We start from the raw sequence: 25,267 nt of genomic DNA, 5'->3' as shown, positions 1-25,267 counted from the left end.
CACACACACACACACACACACACACACACACACACACACACACACACCGTAGGATGGGTCTCTACCTGTTTAGCTAGAGCAAAGAATTCAGCAGTCATCTCTTTATAGGGAGTTTTTATTCAATTTAATCAATAGTCAGAAATCCAAGGTTCAACTTCCTGCTCTTACCCTCACTCACTATTTATCCCTGGGGAAGTTATATAAACTCTCTGAACCTCTATCTCTTCCTTTATAAAATGAAGATAATTATAGCCTCACAGGGCTGTTGTGAAGAAAGCACTTCATAAACTACAAGTGTTTTATAAACCATAAAGACATACAGAAAAGCCCCCCATGCCTTGAGTACACGCCTTCCTCATCTGTATCTCTTGGAATCCCAAGCTTCCTTGGAAGTTCAGTTCAAGGGCCAGCTCCTCATCTAGGCCTAGAAAGGCTCAGAAAGGTCTAGAAGACGAGATGGTCCCACCTTGACTTAAATTGCATTGCATTAAATTTGTATTTCAAATAAAATTGCATTACATATTAAAACAAAAATTGAATATTAAAATTAAATTACATTAAATTTGTATTTACTTTGTATCTATTTTGAATGTATTCATATGCACATAGTAGGTACTTAATAAATGTTGATTGACAAGTATATACACTGTAAATGATGTTCCCCCCATCCTCCCATTGAATTTAGGTGTCTTTTTCTTCCCACTTTTGTCTTTGAATCTCTGACATCCAACATATAGTCAATGCATAATAAATACCTGTTGATTGAAATGAGTATAAGCTATCACTAAACCCTGTTATTGTTAAGATAAATCATTCATTCATATACATTCTCTCCTTGTTACCAACATCATGCAGCTATAAAATAATTGGTTAGTGTTTCAGGAGTAGTCCATAACCACAGAAGAGAGCAAAGTTAACTGGCCCCCAAATAGAGGCACTTAACCTCATTAACATCATGTCAACTAACTGAATTACTTAACCAGTCCCAGATAGTTTCACTTAAGTTAATTCCATCAAAATTCTCAATTAGCTGGCTCCTTATAGATATAACCTAATACACTGAAGTGTCATACTTTGAAGAGCAGAGAAAGTTGAATTCCTGAGTTTATTCAGCCAATTAGCATTTTTTTAGGACACAGCTACTGAATCCTAGGTCCAGTTATTTTTTTTTTAATGACAAACATTCCAAAGGTACTTCAAGACTAAATTACTACATAAAAGCAGACATTTCTATTAACACATAATACATCTGGTTAATATGTAGACCCAACAATATAAAATGCAGAGTCAATAATAATCTTCGTGGGTATTATCTTCAATAATAACCTTCATGAACTGTGGTACAAGAAATGAAGCTGGTCAAAGTAAAAAATATCTTTTGAAACCTTCGATGTCTGCTATTTTTAAGACCTAAGAAGGGCAAGACAGGACAGTGCTGCTGAATTACAAAGGTCAGAACCACAGAATCGTAAGATATCAGAACTGAAAAGTGCCTCAGAGATTCTTTAGTCCAAGCCCTCATTTAACATAAGGAATGGGCAACGGCATTTAGTGGAGGTATGAGCTGGATACTCTGCCAGCCAGATTCAGAGGGAAATTGTTTTGAAATAGAATCTGGAGTGATGATGAATCAAACCAAAGGAATATGCTCTTAACTCCCCTATGGGGTACTGAGTGTGTCTAATGTTAGTCTCCCCAAAATCCAAAGTTTGGTTTGGTAACTGCATGAAAGGTGGGCTGGTTACCTCCCAAATGATAGTTTTGATCCCCGCATACACACACACACACACACACACACACACACACACACACACACACACACACCAGGACTAGCCTCTACTTCTCTAGTTAAAACAAAGAATTCATTGCTCTCTTTGTAGGTAGTTTGGATTGTATTGAGGATCAAAGGAACATTTCCTCAACCCCTGGAAAATCTGCTTCCAACTGGTCTGCATTCTACACCAAGTGATTATGCTAATGACAGCAATATCATTCTGCATTTACTTACATGCCACTTGAGGGTTTTTTTACTTCTTTTTTTCTTTTATCAAATCATAGAATATTAGAAACAAAAAGAATTTTTGAGAAAATTCTAGTCCATCCTTCTCATTTTACAAAAGAGGAAACTGAGAACCCAAGAGGGGAAAGTGACCTGCCTAACATGACAGGAGTAGGAAATGGAAGGTCCTGGACCAGAGCTCACAGAATCATAGAATGTTGCAGCTAGAAAAGATCTTTGGGTAACTTCTTTGAAGCAGAAGGAAACTGAGGACCAGAGAAGGGAAGAGAATCACCCAAGGTCAAATAGCCAGTCAGGGGCACATTTTTTTTATCTTAACAAATTGAGTCAGCGTAATCACCCTTCACAGGTGAGGTATTCTGTTTATTCTATGGAGAATCATTTCAGTTTAAATTAAACTCTTTAAATGTTTTGGTGATTGCTGCAATAAGGACACAACAGGGACAAGTGAAGAGAGCATGCTCATCGTGTTCAGCATATTACAAGTATTGCATGAATTTCTGATAGAAATATTTTCCAGAAAGTAAAATCACTGAACTAAAATTTCATTTAATATTGATGCTCTGTATCATAGAAAGATACTTAGGCATAGATTGCAGACTGGCATCAGCTTAAGACATAATACTTAGCATACTAATTATATTCATTCAGCAAAAAAAAAAGATTCATAAAAATATGCACCCTAAATCAAAAGAGTTTAATATCAGTACCTAGTAATAGAAACATAACTGATAACATCTAAAACTAGATGAATAGATAGTTAATATTTTTGGCATAATTTGGCCTGTGAAATTAGGTTGGAGGCTAGCTAGAGGCCTGAGAAATTTCAAATCCTGATGTGGTCCCAGGGATTAGGTAAGACAGGAACTTAATAGAAAATTCATTGGAGAGAATTAAGATCCACAGTATTTTGCTTCTTGAATCTGTGTTCAAATTCTTCTAAGAAGTCAAAAGTAAAAATGTGTTTGGAAGTCATGTTTTAATTCTACCCTGTCTTCTTTTATTCCTGGAAGTAGAAATGACTATAAACTTTTCACACTGGGTTAACAACACTCAAAAGATGTGAGTGAGGTGACCATTTTATACTATGCTGCTACTAGGGACAAAATCAGTCCTTTATATAAGAATAGTTAGCAATTACTTTATTTCTTCTGTGACCTTGGGAAAGTCACTTAATGACCCCAGTGTCATTTCCTCAGACATAAAATGCAGGGGTCAGTCTAGATGACCTTTTACATCCCTTTTAGCTCTCAGTGTTTTAGATCTATCATCCTACAAGCTTTCTCACTAGCACTCTTTTGGGAGATGTATAGGAGAAGGAGGAGTAAGTGGCTACCCAAGCAGCAAAGGGGAGAAGGCACCTTTTCATGGTGGAATCCAAGAGCCTGGTTTGTAGTCTGTGGTCTACCATTCCCTCACTGCTTGACCTTCTCCTCTCTGGGTCTCAGTTTGGCTTCCTCATCTTTTAGATGAAGGGATTGATCATCTCTAAAGTCCCTTCCAATTCTAATATTCAGTCTTGTAAAGTAGAATTTGGTGGCAATGAATACTTTCAATTGTTCTTCAAAAAAAAATCCATTAAGTCTCAGAAGCACCTATATTTCATAATGCATATTACCAAATGAGCAAAAATGAAAAAAAAATGTGTACAGTTATCCCTCCCACATCTCAACTTTCTCCCATCACAGTTTTGACATACTGTGGGTCAGCATAAGAAATTAAATGGGAATTTGGGAGGAGTTTTGCCTAAGTAGCAGATGACAGATGAAGCCCAGAAGACTACTTAGAACTACTAAAAACTCAGAAATGTATTAAAATATATGCATATTACTGAATAATATCAATGTATTTTATCTTTTTATGCCATAATAATTCAGACTTCTTCTTTGGCATGAAAGGAGGGCCAAAAAGGCTTATGCAGATTTTCCACATTGAGGGAGCACTGTACCCCTAACCCCACGATGTGGGATAACCATAGTTGAAAAGCCAGAGCACAATGACCATTTTCTAGCTACAGTTTTGAAAAAGTCATCAGTGTCTCTTATTTATGAAAATGCATGTGTGATGCAGCATAAGAGAACATGGAAAATACATGGCCCCAATGTTTCAGGTCAAAGCATATTCACATTTTAGGTAAATACATAATCGGGCATGAAAAATTCTATTAACTCAGGATCAATAACTGGCCATTTAAAGCAATGCCCTATTTTTCACAATATATTTTAATACCTCATTTCAATTAACCAGCACAATACAATAAAACTGATAAACACCAACTGGGCTCCAAAAATTCCAATTCATACGCCCATCCCTGCTGCCTCTTGAAACCTCTAACGTCCTTCAAAACACAGCTCAGGCACCAGGTCCTGATTCCCCTCACTGCACCACAATTATTCATTCACCCCCCCTGAAATTTCTTTATATTATTGGTTCCGGCTTCCATGAACTTTATGTGTGCATGTTGTGTCCCTCCAGTAGGACCTAAGAGTGCTAGGATGGACAGACAGCAGCAGTTGGAATCAGAAGACTCCAGTTCTAATACTATCTCAGACAGTAGCTATTGTGATCCTAGGCAAAGCACTTGCTCTCTCTCTGACCCTCCACTTCTTCCTTTTTAAAATGGGGAGAATAACAGCACCCACCTCACAGGATTGTTAGGAGTATCAAGTAAGGTAACATGTAAAGGGTTTGTGTCGTTTTGTTTTAGCAGGGTATAATGGTGCACACCTGGAATCCCGGCTTTCCAGGAGGCTAAGGCTGGAGAGTCACTTGAGTTCTGGAGCTCTTCAATGCATGGGCTAAATGAGGGTATTTGCACCAATTTTGACACTGATATGATGAGCCCCCAGGAGCGAGGGGCCACCAGGTTGCCTAAGGAGAGACAAACAAACCCAAGTCAGAATCTGAGCCGCTCAAAGCCCCCATGTCAATGAGAATGGAAAGGGCCCAGGAGCAGCAAACCTACTGCAGCCTGGATAAGACAGGAAGACCTAGGTTTTAAAATCTACATAAATACAAGCTATTATTGCTGTAATTGAGGGCAGAAACTGGTTTATTATTTTCTATCTTTGCAGCCTTCTCACCTAGTGTAAGACCCAAAACATTAGCAAGTGATTAATAAATGTTTATTGAAATGAATTGAATTCGTGTACTATTTTGAGGATTATTATTGAATCACTAATAAAAAAAGTTGGGGCAGCATTTCTCATGTAACCTAAGAATCACTATAAACTAATAGGTCAGAGACTGGAAGATAAAGCAAGCTTTGGGGAAAAGGGGAGAGGGATTCCAAAGTAGGATATGAAAATCTGGTTCATTATAATGGGACCATAATTTTTTTGTTCCACTGGAATGTTTCCTCTTTTGTCATAAGAAGGAAGTGGATTAGGTGACTAGTAGGGTCCTATTATTGTTGAAAATTCTAGGAATCCCCAAATTAACAAAAAAGTTGTGTTCCAAAATTTCTCTGGTCATTGGTGACTGGTGGTTTATCATATCTTCCTTCCACAAATGACTATTTAACTCATAATGTAGCAGAAATGTATTGTTGCTCTAGAAAATAACTATTGTTAATAGCGCTTTCTGTGGGGAAATATGCTTCCTAACATTGGAGAATGCCAAGAGGACATGTCCCCCAGGGCTGACAAATCCCCTACTTCCCACAGTGGGCAGAGATGTGGTGCTGGGGAAGTGGATGCCACCATTACCTTTGTCTCCTTTGTCCTCTTCTATCATAGCCCTTGCTCTACTGAACACTGTACTTTTCAGGAGACTTTGTAAACTTCAACCCCTAGCTGTCAAAGACCCCATTGCCAGACATTGTGGCATAGGAGCCACCAACACCACAGGAGCCCCAGTGGCCAGATCCCCCCAACATGGGGACAACACCAATGGGAGTTCCTGTGGGTAAGTCCCAAAGGAGCTTTGGCCAGCAATGGATCATGCAAAGTGCAATTCCTTCATAAATCAGGTATTCATCAGACATAGACTATCATAGACATCAGACTGCATATAAGCTGAGCCACAGACTGGGATTTAGTAGTAGCAAGAATATTTTTGTAATGCATGGATTTATACTATGAAGGCACTACACCAAACAGTAGTATCAGAGCTATAATGGGCAGTTCTGGTATTTGGGCAAACATCACGGAAAGTGGCTAGTGCAAATAGCATGAAAGGCCCTGTGGGCAGAAACCCTGCAATACTCCAATGCCATCAGCAGAAGAGGTTCTCCAGTGGGGCTACCTGAAGTACAACTGCTTATCATCAGTAAGAGAGGGGAAGAACTGTGCCATCTAGTTATCACCTAGTTTAACAACTTATTCTGGCTAACTAGGCACCACTTTCTGAAGGTGTATGAGTTCTGATAGCACCCTCTAAATTCTGATGCCTGTGGGCAAATCACAGATCACCCAGCCCTAGTTGTAGTTCCAAACAGAACAAGCTTAGAGAATCAAGTCATTTTTAGAACTTGAAGATAAACTAACCTTAATTAGTTGGCAGGTAAGGAAACTGAGGCTGGTCATGAGTATTTGTTGTATCATGACTAGAACCTTCCTGAGTAGAAAGTGCTAGAGAATGTTTTGCAAGGTGATGACAGGACTTTCAAATTTATCTGCAGTGCTTATGCAACTCTTCTGTTGGCAGATCACTATCCAGGTAAATGCAGCCCAGATGTGGCCTAACAAGCAAAGCCAACACTGGATGCACATTCCAGCATCACATTTGCAAACTCCTTTTTGAAGGTGTGTTAGAAAATGCACTATCTCTGTCCCTATAGAAGAAAACATCGTTCTACTTCCTTTTTTTGCCAAAATAACAGTTGGCCTGCTAAACACTTCAATCAATTATTTTTTCTCTTAAAAAATTTACAACCCCTCCTCCTTCCAAACACTTCCCAAACCCAGGTCTTTCTTATGAAGCCCTTATAGGCTTAAATATGGCCTAACAATCCTAAGAAACCCTTATTGACAAGTCCTACACACACACACACACACACACACACACACCAAAAAAGAACCCAGTGTAAACCATGCATCTATGGCTATCTGCTCTCCTCACAATATTTGGTTAGATAAGTTGTTTTTATTTCTTTCGTCTCAGGCCTGAACCAAAGCCATTTCTATTTCTGCAGCCTGAATGTGTCAATGTTATTTTCCATGGCGCTGGCATGTTGTTATTCTCCAGATCACCCTCACATGAGGGGACTATTATCGATTGTGAAAGCACAACAGGTGGGTCACATGAGAGGTCACATTAGTTTTGTTCACAGGCCCAGACACAAGGTTTTCATTATCCTTAATAAAAACAGAAGCAAGTAATAAAAACATATCACTGCAATAACATCTTTCTCCATTCATAGGCAATAATCTCAGACATTAGAACCGACTGTTTCCAAACGTGGCTGCTGGCTCTAGTAGCACGATTATTTTTGTGGCGTTAGTTATGAAAATAATGGTATAAATCACGACTTCACGAGCAAATTTCTCCAGCAATTGTTTGAACTGTTAAGTGAAAATGTCTATTAGAAGAACCCTCCTCCAATCACCACCATGCTCCAAATTCAGCAAGGCAATCCTGGAGCACAGGAGGCCATGAGGTAGCTACAATTTTTAATAAGGCCTGTACTGAGTGTAACAGCAAATCATGATGACCTCAGACACAGCTAAGCACCACATTTCAATCCTGATGCCAAGTGAAAACAGAGGCATAACTCAGTCCTAACATAGCATGAACAAAAAATATTCAATCCTCACTCAGGCCCTTGCTCTGCACCATTAGAACTGGGCTGGCCTTTCTCCACCCTGGTGTGACCAACAGATTTTATTGGGACGATTGCAACTAATTCTGTGCTTTATAGTACATTGTCCTGGGTCTCCAAAGCTAATTAGTCATACTGTCCATAGGTACCTCAGCTTATTCAAACAATGTTCTCAAGGGATTTTGTTCCCAAAAAAACAAAGTACAGCACACATTCACACATGGGCATGGACAAATATCCATAGGGGACTGGGCCTTGCTAGAGGAGATCCTGATAACTTACAAAGCATATAAAAAGGGAGTATATATTTTACATGACAAAAGGATCTTTTACTTTATAAAAAGGACCCTTTTAAATAGTGATCACTGAATGCAAGAGGACATGATTTACAGAAATTCAATTTGCAATGGAAAACATGCTAGCTTTGGAGTCCAAGGACCCGCGTTCAAATCATAGCTCTATTATTCACTATTTGTATGCTCATATATAAAATGAGGAAGTTAGACTACATGACTTCTAAGGTTCCTTTAGATGCTAAATCTAAAGCCCGAGGAAGCCTGAATGTGTTAATAAAATGTTTCCATCAGGCTGGGATGTCGTTATTATCCAGGCCCTCTTCATAAAAGCCGTGTATTCACAGGCAATTGTTTAAAGCAAGGTACAACTACATTTTAATTAAGGCATTTTTTCCTCTTCTATATCTATAAAATCCCTCAAACAATAACATCTCTTAGAGACTCCTTTTTCCACTTGAAGGGCAACCATTTAGTCCCTTCTCTTTTTAAGCCAATATAAGCCTGGCTTTATTTATTTCCTTTCAGGCATTAGTATAATTGATGTTCCCAGTGATGTCACCATAAAAAAAGTTTGCTAGTTAACTTCCAAATTTCATGGGGCCAAATTCCACATTGGACTAATCCAAGACCAAGTTCATATGTAAGGGAAATGGGCACCAACATCTCCACTCCAATTGAAACTTTCAAATACATATAAATATTTTTTTGAGTCTTAAAGGCCAAGAACAAATTGCCTTCTATCTGCCCTGTGCAACTGCAAACATTCAAACACACACACACACACACACACACACACACACACACACACAGAATATGGTCCAAAGAATAGAGTACTACACTTAGAGTAAAGAAATTCACCTTTATACTTACTGGTTGTGGGACCCTGGATAAGTCAACTGCCCTCTCTGAGCCACATTTTCCTCATCCACAACATGAGAATAATTGGTCCATTGAGAGATTCAGATGGAATACTATGCTGTATGCAAAGCATTTTGCAAACCTTAACATATTTTATAAGTGTTAGCTACTATTACTCTTTCACACTCATGTACATATACATGATTCAAATTCCCTTAACTCACTATTACTTTTAAAGAGGAAAAAAACCCACTTATTGTTTTCTTTCCTTTCACTTACAGACATGCACAGGAGCATCGAGTTCTTACTTCCAAGATATAATTTAGACCAGCAATAAAAACTCTTGGGGTATTTGAGTGGCCCTCTGATAATAAAGACTGAAGCCATTTCTAAGTGAGATCTGTGTGGAGATGCATGTATTTAAGAGCATTCTAAAGGTAGATGAAAGGAGAGTTAAGGGGTTGTCCTATTCATTTTAGATCAGAAAAAGCTCACCTTGATTCTTCTTTTGATACTGAGAAATTCATACTGGGTCATATTCTCCTGTTGATAGTAGATGCCAGAACATTTATAGATAATGTGTTAAGTGACAAGCAATGGAATGTAAAAACCTTGGACGTGGAGAACCTCCCTGACAGCGGAGCTTGACCAAACAGAACGTGTTTTATGCATTCTGTGTTTAGGCTAAACATTCCAAGGGCTCTCTACAAGTATTCCAGTCGACTTATTTAACCAAATTCATAGTTCACATTTGTCTTACACTTCAACAAATTGTTCTTTCTTTCTCTTAATTTTGCATGTGGCATGGGAGCTGACCACCAGAGAAAGTAAAGATCACAATGACACGTCAGATTGTCCCCAACATTTTGGAAGTGAATGTATATAGAAATCAGTTCCTTTCTTGGTTTGGCTTTATTTTGTTTTATTTTTTCCACATGACAAAACTAATATGGATATGAAATAGTAAGAAAGCATTAGTGGGGTTCCTTCTGGAGGAAAGTGAGGGGAACTGAGGGAATAAGCAGGAATCTCTGTTAAACACACAAAATCCATTGAGTCAAAGCAGAAAAATATATAGTACATAGTTGACATTTTCTGAATAAAGCCCACTGGAAAAACTAAAACGTATGAGGTAAAGTCTGTAGGACAATAATATGATTTATGTAATTCATAAAGGTCAGTCTCATTTACCCCTTGAAAAGTGTGTGCAATCAAAATATGGATCCCTGTATGGGTCAGTGAAGTCTGACTAGTTTCATTCTCAAGGTTTTAAACTACTCACCCTTTAGGTCCTGTTCTATATACCTTAAACACCCTGATAATGTCAGTGAGTGAAATTTAGTTCACTATGCACATGGGGCCCATGAGGTCTATTGAGTTGGCCTCTATTGTTAACAAAATATATTATTGTATTAAATGAAACCTATCTCACAGAAGCAAAATTCTTCTACAAATAAAAATTTCTTCTAAGAATGTTTTCATTCTGGGGCCCTTGATGGTCAGCAAAGCAGAAGAGAAAGAGGTCTGAATCTGGAGTTAGGAGCTAAGAGCAAGCCTTGTCTCTGTCACTGAACAGTTGGGTGATCATGAGTCAAAGTGCCTTGTACCTCTAAATCCCAAGTCTTTGAGTTTCAGTTTCCTTCTCTGTAAAATGGAATAATGAGTGTTTCATTATCTTCTTCACAGGGTGGTTGTCAAGGGAGGGCTTTGTAAATGTGAGTTATTATTAAGATACCTTAACAAAGGCTTAAGTTCCTCATATCACACAGTCCTATGAACTTCAGAATGGGAATCGTCTCTCTACATACCAGAGATTTTTATTTTAACAAGTCATACTACTCCCCCAAAGTGGAAAGACCAGGGATTCAAGTCCCAGCTTGGCCACTAATCAATGAATGTGATCTTGGGTATATAGGCTTATCTGAAGGTATCTCACCTGCTTCCCCACATTATGGAACAACCCCTTTTATAAAATGGAGTCAATAATAGCTACCTTACCTCAGAGAATTGCTAAAAGGATAAAGTTATGTAACAGTTAAAGCAGAATTTGGGAAATAGTGTGATATTCAATTCAACAAACTTTATTTGTTATTTATAATTTATTAAAATTTTATAATATAATAAATATTCTAATTTATTATTAATATATTGATTGTATTACTTTGGTGATTTGTTAATATAACAAAATATAAATTTAACATATTAATAAAATATAATAATGATTAATTATTAATCACTTAAAATTTGCAAAGAATAGCACTAGTTATTACTGGGATGTACATTTTATGTTTATAATATATCCCATATATGGGGTTTACATATAATATGGAATATATCTTACAATAATTGATCATTATGTTTAACATTTGAATATTTTAAGAATCTATAAATTTTTGTGTGGTTTTTCCTCTACCGACACAGATCTCAATCCCTCCATAAAGAAATCAATGCTCTTCAATAGTTGCTGTTGTCAAAAATTCATTCCCCTATAGTTAACCTATTGATAGGCCTCTCTAAACTTAGCTAGGACTGTATGCATAGACAACCATCACTAAGCCTCTACTCAAAAGCTTTCCACCTTGGTAGGACCTGACAAATTAGTCTATCACTGGTCTAACCTTCAGAAACCCAGGGTCACTTCCACATCAGAGAAGGACTTTAGTGGAATCATTTATTATCATACATCATTAATAACAATTGTTATCAATAATATTATATGATTAAAAATTGGGGTTTTGGACCCAGAAATTTCTTTTCAATATAAACAAACTTCTATTTTTTTTCATTTCTTTGTCCCTTTATAGGAACCAAACCAAATAAGAAGAGAAAACATTTGATATAGCCATAATTCAAAAATCAACAAAGTCAATCAATAGACAATAAACATTTATTAAGCACCCACTACCTGGTAAGCACTGGGAATATCAATTAAAAAAAAAACAGTCTCTGCCCTCAAGAAGCTTACAATTTAATGGGGGAGTGCCCTTAATGCACATCCAGTACTCCTGATGGAGGCTAACTTTAAAAAGACTTAGATACTAGGTCTGTCTACCACAAATTAATGAGCTGGATTCTTAGAAGACCTGAGCATACATTTAGTTGCAGTAAAAGTGGATATAATGGTTACCAGCCCATAGGAAGGTAGGGATGCTTAGCTTTGGCCCTGCCTTTAAGGGGGGAAAGGGAAATAAATTACTTCTCAAGGTCTTTCCTGGTCCTGTAGATGTAAAAATCTCTTCAGTCACAGACCTTAATCCAAAATGAGAAAACCGAATTGGTCACTGGCCATCAAAAGTAATTCTGAGAGTATGTAGAATACCTTGGGATAATCATGAGAACTCTTATCTATTAAAGATTATCAGTCCCCAGTGTGGGGCTGCAGCCAGCCTCCATCATCAAGGAGATTGGTCTCTGTGATCTGGAGCTTTAAGAAAAACCGTATACATTAATTATGATCATGCTCTACTGAGATGCTATACTTCAGTCCCAACCATCCTAAAACTATTTAGCAAAAAGGAGGAGGGGGTAGGATAAGGTCCTCAGCCGGTGATTTATTTGGCATGGAGGTGACAATGGACTTTCAATGGCCACACCAATAAAGTCCAAAATCTATAATAATCTCCCAAACTAGAAAGGGCTTAGAATTTGGTTCCAGCAATGGACTGTGTATATCCTGTTTAAGGACTAACCTAGAAAAATGGAAAAAAATCTTATTAGTAGCGGGACTACTACCAAGAAATGAATTTTTCCAGTTACAATAAATCATGAAGACTATCCACTAGGCATAGAGGGGAGTGTGATCTGTGTTGGTAGATAGAACTTTCACATTTAACAAGATCACAGAACCTGAAATTATTGAGGTAAAAAGAAGAATTAAAGCACTATGCTCAGCTGACAAAATCTAGTACACCAAACCCTCCAGTGGTTTGGGATTTTTTTTCCACCTTTGTGCTACTCAGTGTAAAGGCCGTGCTTCATGTGAATGACACTGCAGAGGATGAGAGATGCATTGGGAAGAGTCACACAGCTTTTTAACTTCCACTTGGGCCATTTCACACTGTGGTTCAGTTTTGCTTCCCCAATGGCAGTAATTGACAGCTAATGAGATGGCACAAGGTCCATGCCCATTTCCCAAGAATTGCTGAAGGCCACCTGAGAGCCAGTCCTCACTTTGTGAAAAGCAGTGAGGACCTGAAGGAATATGAAGCAGGCACGGGGATGCTCACTTCTCTTCACTCCCCTGCATATTCCTATAAACTAACTCCTCAAATTGTAATGGGAGTTTTTTTTCAAGGAGAGGTCAGTCTGAGCTGTTCCAGTGCATTCTACATGTGATGAAAAACAGGAAGGGGGAGGGAGAGGGAGAAGGAGAAGGGGGCAAAGAAAAACCCTTTGTACCTGCCAAAATTCAGCAGTGGTGTGATCTCTTAAAAATCAGTTGTTCTGCACGTACTGATATAATGACAGGAAAAAAGTAATTATAATTAGGTGTCTATTTTGATTCCTCTCTCCATAGTATCAGTATTGAATGTCATTTGATTTTGGCAAAAGATAAGGTCATTTGCTGCTTGGAAGATGTGCCGGCTTACTTCTCTGAATGTTTCACATGAAACCACATAAATGTCTAAAAAGGAAAAACATCTCAGTTTCAATCATCCCCCTAGCCAACAGTGTGGTTTGTGAAATTCTGCACCAAAATTTAAAATAAAATAAAATTGTGGTCTAAATAACATAAAAGAATTCAGGATTATAAAAGGGAGAGGTTTAAAAAAGACTAATCCTGTACATTAAAAAGTTGACAATGCTGTGGAAACTCATTAAATCTTTCAGTGTGTACACTTATTGAATCTAAATTACTACTAATTAGCTGATCAGCAGCAAAGATAACTATAATTATATCTTTCTTTTTTTTGCCCAGGTAGGATAGGAAATATAAGCTGCATGTGTCTTCTTTGAATAATGTATATTATTGTTATTATTGCACAGAAAATCTTGTACAGATGAAAAATTAAACAAGAAGTCCATTCACTAGAAAGCCAAAATATTCAATGAGGACTTGGATGCAATGAACACCTTAACCAACAGAAGAACAACCCTCCCTCTGGTCCTGAGCTGGTTAGAGAAAGGCTGGATGTTCAGATTTACCAATTTGGAAACCATAATGTAAGCAGGGAATGCAATCTGGATAGGCTTCTATTGGGGATTTCTTTGACAGATGATGACGATGTTTCTTACTTTCTTTGATAACCTCACATACCAGTTCTAATTTATGTCATTTTTTTTCATGTTTGAAAAAATAACAAAAAGCCAAGGACCTGATAGGAAAGAGCTAAGGGACCTTAGATTATCTGACTTCCACTTTACAGGTGCACACACTGAGATACATGGAACTTACATGGCTTACCTGATGTCAAAAGATAATAATTAGAGAGCCAAGATTTGAATACAGGTTTTCTTACACCAAATCCCAAGCCTTTTATCCACAATGGTACATTCTCTCCCTCGAGTCCCAATTATCAAATTCAATTCAATAAACATTTATGAAATTCCCAGTATATGGGAGCCCTTGTACTAGCAAAGATAGAAAGAAAAAAAGAAAAGAAAAAGAAAAACAGTACCTGTCTTCAAAGAACTTACATTCTACTTAGAAAGAGAGGAAGAAATGCTATACATCCACAAGTGAGTGTATACGAAGTATATAAAATTAAAACAGTAGATTAAAGGAGAAAATGTGAATAACTGAGGAAAACAAAAAGGGTATCTCACACTTGGGTCAAAAGTATATCATGCCTGGGGGTAACTAGGTGGCATAGTGAATAGAGCACCAGACCTGGAGTCAGGAGGACCTGAGTTCAAATCCAGCCTCAGACACTTAACACAAAAACTAGCCATGTGACCTTGGGTAAGTTGCTTAACCCCAATTGCCCTACCTTCCCCCCTCCAAAAAGCAAAAAAAAAAAAAAAAAGTATGTCATACCTGAAAATTCCAAATTCCTTAAATGAATTTATTATACTCAGTAAGGGATACAGACCATTCTGTAAGAGGTTTAGTTAGCCAAAATGACTATGGATATAACATAGTCATGAAAAGCAAAGGTCCCTGTATAGCCAGAGCCTAAAGGTAGACCATTAAGAAATCATAAGTGTCATATTCTCCATGAAAGCTTCACTAATGCTCACCCTTCCACTAGTCAATAATGACCTTCACCTTAACATAGTACCTTTGAAGTGCACTTACCATATAAAATTGGATATTGTTGTTATCTGTGTGTCTTAACCAAAAATCAAAGCTTCTTAGTGGTTGAATGAACCTCAAACATCCATCCAACAGCATGAATGCCCTCTACGTTACCACCAAGACTGACTCACTTTCATTTGAAAATTTCAAGTGATCAGGAACCTACTCTGTCCTCAGGCAGCCCATTCCACTTTGGCATAGCTCTTATTTCCAAGAAGTTTTTCCTCATATCAAGCAGATATCTTCCCAATAGTTTGCAATCTCCCTAAATGCATAGCTTGTGTCTTATCTGAATTTTGTATCTCCTGTGCCATCTAATGCAGCACTTTCTTTGCATGCAGGAATCACTTAATAAATCTTCACTGACTGAATGAAGGCAATATCAACTAGGGGAAAACTATGTGACTTTTTTGAATCAAAGAAGTTGAGTTCAAATTCAAGTTCTCTATTCATCACCTGTATGATTTGGGGCACTTTGCCTTTTCCAGTCTGTTCTTCTATAAAATGAGAAGGTTGGACTAATAATAATAACAATAATAATAGTGATGATAATGATTATGACAATGATAGCAAACATGTATGTAGCACTGACTTGTGAAGTATTCTATTTTTTAGATACCATATCATTCAAAGTTCTTTTGCTAACTCTTCAAGGTAAATGCCCCAGGCATTATTATCCTCATTTTAGAGAAGAGATGAGAAAAATTGAGACTCAGAGAGACGAAGGGACTTGCTCCCGAACATGTGGTCAGTCTGTGGTGCTGGCACGTTTTCCTGACCCCCTCACAAAGTGCGATGGGCTGACTCAGCAGTGGATTCTCCTTCCATAGAGGTCTTCAAGTAAAGAATAAATGAACACTCCACAGGCATTCTGAAGAAGGGCAGGCTCTGAGGTGCCTTCCATCTCTCCGATTCTGCAGTTCTGGGATGCCAAGTCAAACACTTTCCCCACAACGCCACAGCGTCTCTCCAGAGCCATTTCCGACTCTAAATCTATGATCCCATGAATGAGAATTAGGTCAAGGGCACTGATGTTACAGCACTTCTACAGATCAGCACAACTCCCTGGCCATCAGATGCAAAAGATTATAAATTCCTTTAAAAAAAAAAAAAGCCCTTTCACATTTCTACCAGTTTTTTTTAAGGCTACCTGCAATGCTGATGTAACTTTTTTCTCTCCATAAAAAGTGACATTTCTGACCCCTCTAAGTGCTAAGTAAAAGAGGACTTTTAGAATTCCAGCTACATCTTTTGGCACAAATAGACAAATGCACCCAAACCACACCTGACAACAGCCACTTCATTCATAGGGACATTTCAAGTATGACCACAAGCTCACAGACAGACAGACCAACAAAAGTGACCACAATATTATTAGTTATTTAATCTGGCACAAAACAGTGCTGTAACATTTTCTTTGTTGATTTAATTACTCAATAATCCAAGTTGACCAAGTATCAGGTATCAAGTTTCCTGTGATTTTTTTAAGCATTATAGTCAAAATAAAGGAAAGTATATGGAAGAAAAAATATGGTTTTCATCACAATTATAAATGACCCTATTGGTTTTCCTCTGAATGAGTGCTAATATCTACATGTTATTTTCCTTGTTGTCTTGTCTTTCTGAATTACCAAATAGGATGATGAATATTTATTCCCAAAATAAATTGGCAGACATTCTAATCTCCAGTTGAGCAACTTAAGACAACTCACAGGTGTCAGCAGATATAACTTCTTTATTCAAGTAAGTTGCCTCATCCCATAAACAACTAACTACAGAACCCTCCCACATGTACTCTTCCTTCCCTCCTAAGCCATCCTGATGTCACACATTCTTCCTACTGTTTCAGTTCAGTGCTTTCCTTCCTAACCAAAGACCCAGCACCTCCTAAGGAACTCTCGAGGCATTCAGCACACTGTCTCCATATACCTCTAGGTATGATAACCATTGGAAGTCCATACAACGATTCATTCTGCCTCTACCCCTACATGCCCACACACACATACACGTGTGTGTACATGCACGTGCACATGCATACATACAAGAAAATTTTATCAAAGTTTCAAAATATTCTCTCTGAATCCCATTAAAGAGTCATTCTAATGGGTCTAACTGGATTGCGGATGTGGACAAAAGAAAGCCTGGACTGACTGACATAAACACCTTTCTTCCACTCCTCTTTGCTGTCTGTGCCTCTTCTTTTTTCTACTTAACAATTCAAGAACTCAGATCTGCACTGTGCCAGAGTTTTACCAGCAGCCCTGAGGTATTAAATGGCATCCATATTATTAGTCCCATTTTACAGATTAGGAAACTGAGGCTCAGAAAAGTGAAGAAACTTTGCCAAAAGACATACAGCAAGTGAGTGTTTGAAACAAGGCTTCTTGATAGGAATACCAGCATTGTCTCCACCCCACTCCCTACTTCTCCTCCTCTCAACTCCTCCCAAGCAAATGTACCTTATACTGACTTTATCTAACCACCCCATTGCCACCTTCAATATTCTTCTGGGTCACATCCTAGCCCTGGAATCATAATAACTGGCATTTCTATATTGTTTCAAAGTGTATAAAACACTTCAAATAATAATAATGGCTAGTATCTATATGGCACTTTAAGATTTGCAAAGTGCTTCACAAATATTATCTAATTTTGTTCTCAGAAAAACAATGGAAGGTCAAAGTTATTATTATGCTCATTTCATAGATAATGAAACTGAGGCAGGCAGAGAGGTTAAGTGACTTGCCCAGGGTCACATGAAGTCTGAGGTAGGATCTGAACTCAGATCTTCCTGACTCCAAGTCTGTTATACTATCCATCCTACATAACAACCCTATGAGGTAGATACTTATAGCTATTATTATGCCTGTTTTAAAGGTGAGAAAAATGTCTCAGAAATTAAATATATATGTGTATACATATGTCATATACATACATACATATTTAAATTTGCTTCAGCTGCCTACCTCTCCTTATCCTCATCCATGTGGTTTGCTCATCCAAAAAACAAGCACTAAGAGGTCAGCTTTGCCTAGGTGAGAAAGTTAACTTCCCAGAGTCAGAAAGTCACTATGAACTACACTTATTGATAAGCCTTGCAAGATTCAGCCACATTTCCCATAAACTCCCATGATTCTTCTACCCTAATGCAAAAGCCTGTTGTGACCAGTGTGTTCTTTCCAAAAATCTTTAACAGTGTTTGTTAGCTTGATGTCATTTCTATGATGTCATAGTAGAAAGAAGAAGAGCCATTTTACAGGTGAGGAAAACAAGGTCGAGAGAGGAAGGAATTTGCCCTGGGTCCCAACTTCCAACACTCAGAAGGTGGAGTGATTAAGTAAATGGAGAGGAATGGGGAAAAACCATCATTTCTCTGCCATACTTTCTCCTCTGTCCCTTCAGTCCTATACTTCAGTCCAAGACAGAGAAAGAGAGAACCAGTTGTGAAACATAACCCTCATGGGTAAACTAGCCTGCTTAGCAATCCAGCAAATGTAGACGCTTCTGATTTTCCATATGGAGCACCAATTAAAAAATGAGAATCCTCAGCTAAATAGCAGCTTTTCTCTTTCAAAGTAAAAAACAAAACCCATCTCACAGTGCTTAAATTTGTGATACATCTGTAAAAAGTGATTTTTTAGCATCAGAAAGCATTTTAATTGTAGTAAACGGAACAATGTGGAGATTGTTTGAAGACGAGATTAAATTTAATGAAATTCACAAACAACCCCTTTTAGAAAGTAACAACAATTTTTTGAACATTAAAGAGGAGCTCATTATATCAAGACAACTCCACTGTAGAAAGCAGTCTGACTTCAATCACTGCATATCTACATGTTAATGAACTTGCTGTGTGCAGCAGGGACTGAGCAGAGAAAGTAATGGGCCAGGCTGTCTTAAAGCACCCAAGCTGGAGAAGGAAAAAACTCAAACAAAACAAAACAAAACATCACCTTTAATCAATGAAACACCTTTTCACTGGTCCTTTCATAGGAACTAAAATGATTTCAAATGTAGCACAAAAAGAAGACGATACTTAGTAAAGGTTACCCAAAGCCCAATATTTTGTGCACATTCTTAGAGGGTTTGCATGCTGTCAGCATCGCTGCAGCAAAGACTTTTAAGTTCCAACAGACAGATACCGCCTAGTACAAAGTCTTTGTCATAATAATTTCAGAGCAGCCCCCTGATCAAACATCCAGACCAATCTGAGACTGAAAAGTGAGAACTAACCAGTGACCTTTGATTAGAACCGCAGAGCCCAGGCTTTAATAAAATGCCTCATTCATTGCTCTGCTGTGCCAACAAGGAAGGTGTGTTACAGCCTGAAAAGAGCAGTCAATATACCATTTACACCCATATAATGATTCTCATTATTCACAGTTGGAATCTGTGATTGTAGCAAGTGAAACACAGACATCTCAAAATAGCTAAATGAAAACACCCAAATGCAGCCTTCTACCTTTAAAATAAATAAAGTCACTCTCCCTCTGGTCTCTCTGTTGCCCGCTACTGGCTTTCGTGCCTTACTAATCGTATTGTAATAGTCTTTCCAAAACCATAATTTACACAATATTTGGTTTGTTACTTTTCCTTAAAGTGTAAGAAGTGCTGGCAATATTTACTTTGAACTCCTACTTCTTCCAAGCTAACAGTAAGCCATTGAAATGCATGACTGTAAAGCTTATTTTAATTAAAGCAAAAGTTTTGAAATTGGGGGTCATTTTGTTTAACTGGACTTTTTGCAGCATTTTTTTTTTGCCAAGAGAAAAACGTCCAAAAGGGACCAGAAGGCGAACACAGTTTGGTGTAAAATATTTTAAACTACATTTCTTCAAGGTTATGGTTCAAGGAAATGCAATCTAAATCCGTAAGTGAAACTTCATGCCAGGGAACAGAGGAATCAAGAATGGAAGGGGGGTCCCAATCCAAGTAAGTTTTCCAATGAAAACAGCAAAATACCATAAATGGACACATATATCTTCACCAAGGAATTGGTCAGGGAGACTTAAAGATGAGAAACAATGCTATGTAACTGAAACCTGTCTATGTAGGATGGGTAGGTGCTTACAAGAAATGTAACAAATATTTATTAAGCATCTGCTATGTTTAAGCATGTAGGATTTGTGTGCACCCTTCTATCCCTGTCCTAGTATTCTGTGAATAGTCTGTGATTCTCCAAGTGTTACTTCAAAGCTGGTGAATGACAGAGGCATTAATTAGGGTGGGACAGTCAGGGCTTTGCCCCAGGGTGCAAAATTTAGACACTCTAACAGTGCTTCAGCAATATAGAAACAGCAGAGCTTAGCACCTGGTTAGCAAGAATAATTAGTTAAAATGGGAAACTACCAGATGGCACTCAGGGGGGAGCATTTCCGTTGCCCCACTCAGCCTACACTTCCCTACCCTTTCCCATGTCTCATGCTAGAGGTCCTGGAGTTTCTGTCTTTCTTACTGCATGGCTATATCCAACCCATATTCAATAGAGGGTACCTTTTATACTGCTTTCCTCAGCTATAAAATCCCTACTTACATCTTTAGAGAATGATCTAGGCATATGGTTGCCAAGAGTAAGATAAATTCTACATACAACAAACAGATAGATGGCAAATCAAAAACAATTTCCCCTTAAACCTCACTATTAGGGAGATGTGAGATAAACCCATGGAAGGTTTACTGCAGTTTGTTTTGTTTTGGTTTTTTTCAGTTTAATTATCACTTATACCACAGAAAAAATAAATTAAAGCTTCTGGTCCTTGAAGCACTGTGTAGATTTTTTTTAAATCTGCAACCACAAGAAACAGCTAGTTTGGGGGAGTTTATCAATAACAAGAGAGAAAACCCCCAACTACCACTATCACTCCAATTAGAATCTCACTAGAACCTCACTTACAGGTCATAATTAATAAGAAGGAAGCAACATGGTATAGTAGATGGGAAAGCTGAACATGGGGGTCCTAGTTTCAAATACCATTTCTAACTTACTAGCTGTGTGACCAAGGATGAGTCACCTCAACTACTCAAAGGGATATCACTGTATTAACAGGAAATCTCTAGAAGTATAGAATATTTTTTACCTCTAGCTAGAGGTTTTTAAGTATAGCTAGCAGCATGGTGAAGAAGAAAAACTGAAGTGGGAGTAGAGAGGCAAAAATCTTTTCCAGTGGGTAAGAATAAATAGCAAGCTCAGTCTGGACACCAGAGAAAGTTTCCTGGAATATATTCATTGTTGCTAATAGAAGCCAGTTTCTCCTTTCAACACCACCACAACCAAAAATATAGTGTCCCAATGTGGAACAAAGGACCTAAACAATCTGTACCTTTCACAATCAGCTCAATATGTATGATTTTTAACATGTATATTAAATATGCACTTTTACTAGAAAAAAAACAAAATGCAGGAGTTGAAATAAATTCTTACATCATAAGTACTAAAAGGACTACATCAGGGGTCTACAGATCATTCCCCACCCTACCCTACACCCTCCCCAAGAAACTCTGTGAACCATGAAGGGGGAAAAAACCCACACCTTTATTTTCATTAATCTCTAACTGAAATTTAACATTTCTTTCCATTTGAAAGGTAAGCAAGACAGTAATATTAGCAATACCTAATATTTAGTCACCAAGTGAAATCACAGATATTTTCATATCACATTACAGTTGTTACAGATATCTCAAAATATTATTTATGCATCACTACTCTGAAATTACTGTACTTACTAAAACCACTGCTAGTTCCCAGGGATCACAGTCTTATTGACTACAGACTTTTTCAATATAACTGGTTTCCTCTGTAATCCTATATACTTGATTTTATGTATTTTAAAACATTATTCTGAGAAGAGCTCAGTGGACTTCACTAAACTTCCAAAGGGGTCCAAGACACAAAAGAAGGTTGAGCACTATTAATTAAAGCGAAAGTTTTGAAATTAGGGGTAATTTGTTTAACTGGATTTTTGAACCATTTTTTTTTTGCCAAGAGAAAAGGTTCAATGCTCAAACCTAACCCTGCTCACTAGTCAAGATGACTAGCAATCAGATTTTAGAATTGCCCTTAGAGACCTAACTACCAATTTTTTTTCATACAGGGAATGTGATAGAAAAGGTAGACGAGGCCCAGCAATACTGCAAGGCTACACCTGGGGACGCTAGAGTAGGATGGGAAGGAATTTACCTGTGTTACAATCTGTGAGAGTAAGGGGGGCTGAAAGTATTCCTTAATTCAACCACTAAATGGATGGCTGCCTCTAGGAGGCAAATGACAAAGACAAATGAAGGAATAACTCAGCAGTGATATGGGAGGAGGCTCTGGACACACTCTATATGACACTTTCCTGTTTCAACTAATTAGTCTTGTTAGTAAGCACTAAATTCAATTGTATCTACCCTGAAGGACTATAAGTGCTTTCAGTCCCATCTAAAGTTCTATACCCTGAGTCAAAGCCCTGATCATCCTGCCCTAGTTATGATTACGATTACAATTACAATCAATTCAGTTCAACAATTCAGCAAACAGTATTCCCCTCTGTGCAAGTCTTGGAAACTGTCACTTAGGGCAAGTAAAATTTTACATAAAACAAGGTCTTAAGGTCCTTCCTTAGTTTACCAGCCGATTTAAGTGCATGGAAATAGTTCAGATGCCCAGTAATTTCAGTTGTATCCAACTCTTCATGACTCCATTTGGGGTTTTTTGGCAAAGATACTGTAGTGATTTGCCATTTCCTGCTCCAGTTCATTTCACAGATGAGGAAACTGAGGCAACCAGGATTAAGTGACCACATAGTCTCTAAGGCTGGATTCGAACTCAGGAAGATGACTCTTCCCAACTCTAGGCCCAGCACTCTGTGCCACTGGACTGCTCAGTGTCACTACTATCAGTCCTACAATAGAATCATAACTTAAGGGTTGGAAGGAACCTTACAGATTAGCTAGTCCAATGCCTTCATTTTACAGATGTGGAAACTGAGGCCAAAGGATATGAAGGGACTTGACAAACCTCAAACAGATGAAATGCTAGGTCCTCAGACTCAGAATCCCATTCTCTGCCAAATTGCTTCTTCTTATTCACAAACTGTTCTGATACTTTTCCATTAACTAGGTTAAATGTTCCTTTAGGGTAAGCCCTTCCCTTTCTATTGATTAATAATGCCTTTATGGTCCTATGCCCCCACCTGACTGCTCTACCCAATGGTGGAACAAATACAAAGAACTACAACCTTCACAATATATAGCCCAAAGAAGTATAATGTTGTCTTCTGGAAGATGTAAAACTAATGTGGAGATTGAGGGATATCAAAGCCAATTATTTTAACATGGGGGTGGGAATTCATTACACCAATGATTCCCAACTCTGGTTTTTCAACACTTCAGGGTAGCTACAATTATCTCAAAGGGTATTGCAAAATCCTCTCCCCCCCAAAAAACCCTCAAAACTAAATTAATTTTCATTCACTCTCATTTTTAAAATAAGTATATGTCATATATCACTTTTTGGAATATAGGGAATGCATCAGAATCAATCCTCCCCCTAAAAAATAGAATACTGCAATTCCAAAATAAGTAAGACTGTGGGTAGGTATCCCCAAGGGTCCATTCAGAAGGCCCTTGAATACTTGTCACCTAATGAAGAGAGTCTGCTCTGGACAAAATGTGACTATAATGATCTTGTCCAGTTTCCATGTTACCGTAATATATTAAGATCAAATTAGTCTGAGCAAGAGAAATTAAATAATATGGCATCATCCTTTTAACTGCATCTTCATGGAGAAACAAATGAATTCTCTTTCTCAGAATCACAGAAAGAAACCAAAAGATCAGGTATTCCCACCCTTCCATTTAAAAAATAAGGAAACTATTGCTTGCTCAAAATCACCCTGTATATCTCTCTACAAGAATCCATTTTTCAAACATAAACAAAACTTTCTTAGAATATTAAGAATAAGTTTTATTAACATTTCTTTTTTTTAAACCATTGTCAAAAAGAGATAAGTGTTAAAGTGTAGAAGGAAGCAAGAAAATCAGAAGTTTGAATCCTTAGCTCGTACCTCAATAATTTTTTTAATTTTATTTAATTTAAGGATGAACTATTAGCCTTAACATTTTAATATCTTGGCATTCAGTAGTTCTATACTTATAATGTTATAAAAACAATTTCTGGTATTGAATAGTAATAACAGTCTGTGTTCCAAAGAATGGTGACAATTTGCCAAGAACTACATATTTCAATTTTAAGATTTTTCATATACAGATTTGAAACAGACTTATTACAGAACACTAAATGTGTTTTATTTGCCAGGGCAAAGCAAAGATAGGCATAAGTCACTCCTCTATAATCCTTTAGAGAAAAGGCTTTTCAGGAGTCTAGTTGCCAAATAGGAGAAATTTGGGCCTTGAGCATTTGCTGTAAGGGGTTAAGCAACCTGTATACTAATAAGACTATAAAGTAAGAATTTTTCCCCCTTGCAATTTATTTCAATAGAAATAAAGATAGAGAATTAGCCAACAAGATTTTCTGTACAGAAAACCAGACTTCTGGGTTTTTATCAGGAAGTCTTCTAAAGGCATTTCCTTTCCTTAAATTCAATCATGACTCTGAAGGCAGATGAAAGCACAGCACACATAAATGTCCATAGCAACATAGAGAGCCCGCCTACCTTGGGATGCCCTCCTCCCTCCTTCCCACCTACTCACATCTGATACTTCCTTCAAGGCACATTTCAAGTCTCTGGCTCTTTAACCTCTCTTCTGTCACGGACCCTCCTAACAGCCTGTTGAAACCCTGGGACCCTTTCTCAGAATATTTGTTTTTTAATGCATAAAAAATACATAGAATTACAAGGGAAGCCAATGACACTGAAATGCAGTTATCAAAACAGTTTTTAAAACAACTTCACAGACCCCAGGTTGGGAAGTCCTGCCACCATGAAGCTTGTTTATACTATCTCGGTCTAAACTGTTCTTCCCCTCTCTGACTTCCTGTAACTATTTCCCCCACATTCTATCCTTCGATTCTTTATGGTCTTGGGTTATTCTCCTTATTTGAGGCATAGAAATCATGCTTTCCCACTAAAATACTAAAAGCCAAGAGAATA

General features: G+C 37.7%; 2 protein-coding genes across 28 annotated transcripts in view; one reads left to right on the top strand and one right to left on the bottom strand.

The window, feature by feature from the left end:
• CUNH11orf58 (chromosome unknown C11orf58 homolog) overlaps positions 1 to 25,267 on the top strand; it is a 408,817-nt gene that overhangs the window by 239,488 nt on the left and 144,062 nt on the right. The gene's annotated exons all lie outside the window — the stretch shown is intronic.
• The window catches only part of SOX6 (SRY-box transcription factor 6), a 672,513-nt gene that overhangs the window by 603,026 nt on the left and 44,220 nt on the right, over positions 1 to 25,267 (bottom strand). For 2 of the 27 annotated variants that reach the window (XM_069091130.1, XM_069091134.1), the window contains one exon: positions 4,748 to 4,891. The exons of the other annotated variants lie outside the window; for them this stretch is intronic. The gene's annotated coding sequence lies outside the window, so the exon portion shown is untranslated. The remainder of the gene's footprint in view (positions 1 to 4,747; positions 4,892 to 25,267) is intronic. 27 annotated transcript variants of the gene reach the window in all.

Source organism: Petaurus breviceps, unplaced genomic scaffold (genome assembly GCF_028583685.1).
Source record: "Petaurus breviceps papuanus isolate PSGF00001 unplaced genomic scaffold, PetGlider_PUasm1.0 188, whole genome shotgun sequence".
Classification (NCBI taxonomy): domain Eukaryota; kingdom Metazoa; phylum Chordata; class Mammalia; order Diprotodontia; family Petauridae; genus Petaurus; species Petaurus breviceps.
The sequence above is the reverse complement of the archived record's forward strand: the minus strand, read 5'-3'. Positions and strand labels throughout refer to the sequence as shown.